The sequence below is a fragment of the Ananas comosus genome, linkage group 3 (assembly GCF_001540865.1).
Source record: "Ananas comosus cultivar F153 linkage group 3, ASM154086v1, whole genome shotgun sequence".
In the NCBI taxonomy this organism is placed as follows: domain Eukaryota; kingdom Viridiplantae; phylum Streptophyta; class Magnoliopsida; order Poales; family Bromeliaceae; genus Ananas; species Ananas comosus.
The window spans coordinates 6034104-6038687 of record NC_033623.1 but is presented as its reverse complement, the minus strand read 5'-3'; the positions used below and the strand labels follow the sequence as shown (position 1 = coordinate 6038687).

Sequence of the window (4584 nt, the reverse complement as noted above, 5' to 3'; positions counted from 1 at the left end):
TTTCACATTATAGCAAAAATGGAATACTTATACGGCTATTCAGTACACTTTAAACCTTGATTGGAACATCCATATATCTGACGGTGCTAAGTAGATCTTATAAAAGAAGCTCTAGCTATTGCTTTACTGAGGTGTATCTATAGTGGTGTAGAGCACACCCATATATATAGGGAAAAGTGATATGACCACTTTTATAGTGAAGACATGATTTTTCACATCATAGCCAGAAAGGGAATACTAATATGGCTATTCGGTACACTTTAAGCCTTGGTTGGAATACCAATATAATTGACAGTGCTAATCAAGTCTTATAAATAAAGGCTCTAGCTATGGCTTTACCGAGGTGCATCTATAGTGCTAATGGGCACACCCATATATCTAGTAGTGATATATGCACTTTTATAGAGGAGACCCGATTTTTCACATTATAACAAAATATGGAACACTTATACGGCTATTCAGTACACTTTAAACCTTGATTGGAACACCCATATATCTGACGGTACACTACACCATATATGATCTTTGCTGGCACTTTATTAGTGGCTTTTACAAAAATAGCCAGCAAAAGCTATTCTTTAAGGGCACTTTTACCTAATTGCCCTTATTAAGATATATACCAGATCTACTTTATTTTTTCTCATTATAATTAAGGTCCTCTCAAAAATCCCACCAAAAGAAATGCCAGCAAAAGAATTAAGCGGGGATTTTTTCCCACTGCGCGGCCCTTTTTCCCTTCGCGCGCTCGCACAAAAGCCCTACCCCCTTTTTTTTCCCTCGACGCCTCCAAAACCTTTTTCGCCCTAGCTCGCAAAACCCTTCGCCGCACAAATCTGTGCCTTCCTCGCCTCGTCGCCTCTCCCAAATCCGTGCCTTTCTCGCCTCGTCGTCGCCACCGCCTCCTTCCAAGAAGTCGAGGCCGCGCCGCCCTCTGGTCCTACTGCTTCCCCCCTCTATTTTGAAGGCAAGAACTCGCCGATCGCCGGCGGCGGAGGAGGAGGAAGGCGAGCGGGAGAGAAGCATTTCGACGCCGACGCATCGAGAAGAATCTATCCCTTTTCTGGTTTGTTTTTTTTTCCTCTTCTTTTAATGCATACATACATGCATGATCATCTTGCTTTACAATATTTGATAAGCTTTGCGCCTTTGCTAGAACAGAAAGTACTACTGATATATGTATATATATTTCACGACCTAACCAGACACCTAGAGATCGATCATGCATCCGGCGTGTGAACAACCATAACATTAGTTAGAGAGTATCATCTCAATTTTAATTTCCTCTGCTGGCAGAAACTTGAAAAGTTTGATAAGTTATATATCTAGCGAGAGTAATAAACTAGGAATATATAGAAAGCATTTCAAAACAACTCAATCAATTATTTCAGAATTTTTTAAGTTTTAACAAATTAACTAAACATTCTTTCACAACATTAATTTCTTCTACAAATAATTAGAAGTTAAAGCACGCATTTATCTCTTTGAACAGCTTATTAATTATATATGGCATAATGCGTTTTCAGCTGTAATTAACTTTGTGTGTGTGTGTGTGTGTGTGTGTATCCTTTTTCACTTATTATATTTTCCTTGAGATTTTGTAGCTGTTCAAGGACATAAATTATCATGCGAAATAAATTGTTCAAATCTACCTGAAAATTCACAAAAAAGGAACATCTTAATTAAGTTCAATAGTTGTTCATGGGAATTTCCATTTATACTGGCTCGGTACCAACTTTCAAGCGATCAACTAACCCCTTTCTGCATGCATCAGTACTCAGCAGGGGTGAAATTATTTTTATGTGAATAGCCTGGTTTTAATTATTTTTCAGTGTATAGATTAATGGAAGGAATGAGAAAGAGTAATTCGGCACAGCTTCTTTCCTTATATTCTTCATTTTAACATTGCTTCATCTATATTATAGTCAAAATGTTTATTTAACTGTAGGCAATTGTCTTAAGATAGCGCTATGGACCTAACTTCTCATCAATCATGCAAGTGTGAGGAAAATGTTGTCTTAATGCTACATGATATGTGCTATACAGAAAAGTTAATCTTAACTTTTTTTTTTTGTCACTTTGTAGTATGTTTGTATGTTTTTTTATTAGTTTCTAAATCTACGATGTTTATTTGATGCACTATCTAAATTGTCTACTTTCAGTTGTTAAGAATTCTTGTCAAGTTAGAATTTTTTATGCACATTTTTGACAAGAATCACATTTGCAGGTAGCTCAAGAGATAGAAACAGAAGCCCAGTTTCAAAAGGACTTCATATCTAAACTGGTTAGTTTCATAATTTGCACCATTATCTGTATCTGTGCGTGTGTTTGTGCACGCGCGCTCACGCACGTGCCAGCCACATGTGTACCTACAAAATAGTAATTTTGCATACTTGTTTATTGATCATATATATCCTCCTATATTGTGATAGTTTATCCCTCCCATTTGTGATTTGACTGCCATCAGCAAGCTGCACATAAAAAAAGAAGTTGATGATTGTTTTATCTAAATAACTCTTTTGCCCTTCAGTAGCTCCATAACTTTAGACCATTTGATAATAGGCCCATAGGTGAATTTTGGCATTAGGAGTCATGGTTCTGTCCAGCCCGAACCCGTTGCACTCAAAGGCCTCGTTGGTAATAGATCTCTCAAAACAAGCTTGGCCTTGTGGGCTCTTGGTCATTGAGGCCCTGTGGTATCATTTGTATCACTTAGATGCCCTGAGGCCACTATTTGTGTTTTAAATATGCACCTTTCTCAAATTTTGTTAAAAAAACATGTGTACTGAATACATACCTAAATTTCTAATATTAACAGCTTAGCGAATCCAAATGACCGGTCCAAAATATTTAAATATAATTATTAATATTAGTAAAGTATATGATTTAAATGAATGAAACTTTTTATACAAGGGGTTATTAAGACACAACCTAAATCATAAGGAGTTATTTAGTAGTTTAGTCTTTTTCTATGTGAGGTGAAAAATTGTGAACTCTTTGAGTCTTGTTTGGTGGATTCTAACGGTTGATAGTTTGTTTTAATGGATAGGTTTAATAGATCCTTCTCAATTATAGTCCATTTGAAACTAGCCCTCTTAGTTATTTTTTAAATTTATTTATTTATTTATTGCATAATGGAGTTATCCTAATTATATATTTAAGTATATTTTGTTTTTACATATTGTATGAAAACTTTAAAGAACTTAGTGCATTATTAGAATTCATAAGTTTCATGTGAACTTTAAGTATTATAGCTCTTAATAATGAAGTCAATGTAACTGAACATAAAGTATTACCTTTTTAGGTCTATACAGGTAATTCTATTATCAAGATCGAATACCTAAAGTACTTGTTGAGAGTATGGATAAGACTTGGATTCTTAAGCCAAGGTAATTTTACTAATATTTCTAAAGTTATAATTATCGAGTTATGTTAATATATATAATTATGTAATATTGATTTGTACTATTCAATTAATGTATAGATAGGTCAAGTGCTGATTACCAGCAAGGCTTGGACCAATTCCTCAAATTTGCATTCGACAATGCATCTAAAGAAAGTATGATNCACCCTCCGCGGCCTCTTGACTTCGGGAAGCCACCCCATGGGCTGAGCCTATATTATCTGGCCGAGGCTTCCCCTCCGGCGCCGTCACCGGCCGTCCCTGCCGCCTGCGCATGCCGCCGGCGCCGTCCGAGCAAGCCACGGCCAACTCGGGTCAACCCAGACCGAGCGGACTTGAGCTCAGGTCCCTCTAGGTAAAGCAGCCCTAGATCGACCGCGCCGCCTTCCCTCAACCCCCGGCGACCCTCCGCCGCCGTCGCCGCCATCCCCGCGCGCCGCCGGCCACCGCCGGATCTCTCTGCGGCCATCTGGAGTGCGTGCGGGCCAAGCTTGGACCCGCACTGCCTCCGTGCGCCGCCGCCGCCGCCCTAGGCCGTGCGCGCCGTCTTCCCCTCGGCCTCCGCCACCGGTTCGTCGCCGCCCCAAACTTCTCCGACCGCCGCCACGCCGCCGGGAAGTTTGAACCCGAGAGGGAGTGGGTGGACTCGATCTCCTCCGCCGCGCCACCGGTTGCCGCCCGCCGCCGGCTAGCACCCTCCCCGGACCTCTCGGACCGAGTGCTCCCTCCTCCGGCCGGACCGCACGCCTCCCGGCCGCCGGCGACCAACCCTAGCTCTCATCGGGTCTGGTAAGGGTATTTTATGTTCCAGCACTATTTTTCGAGGCTCCGGTCACCTTTTCGGTGATCCGATAAGCCTCCTAAGCTTCGGGAAGTGAGCACGATGATCTACAACTTGTGCTGAACATCGTGCTCACCTCCGACAGCGGCAAAGATGCCCTGGTTAGTGAGTTAGTCGCGATCTTCGCGCTGTGCGCGCAGTTTAACAGAACTTCGCGTCGCTCGTGCGCGCACCGCAGTGGCCGGCAGTGCTCCGAAAGGTGAGCACGACCTCCGACATGCTGAAACCTGTCAGCGAGTGCGACGGTCGGATTAATCGACCTCTGGTTTGCGTGCACGGTCCAGAAAAGCATAGAAATCACATGAAATGATGCGATTTCATGTATCGGTATGGGCTTTTAGGA

At 41.7% G+C, this 4584-nt stretch overlaps 1 long non-coding RNA gene across 1 annotated transcript; it reads left to right on the top strand.

Annotated features, from left to right (window-relative positions):
• Positions 674–3563, top strand: LOC109707132. The gene is made up of 4 exons (XR_002215412.1): positions 674–1063; positions 2225–2281; positions 3302–3386; positions 3486–3563. It is a non-coding gene; the product is annotated as an uncharacterized LOC109707132 (long non-coding RNA).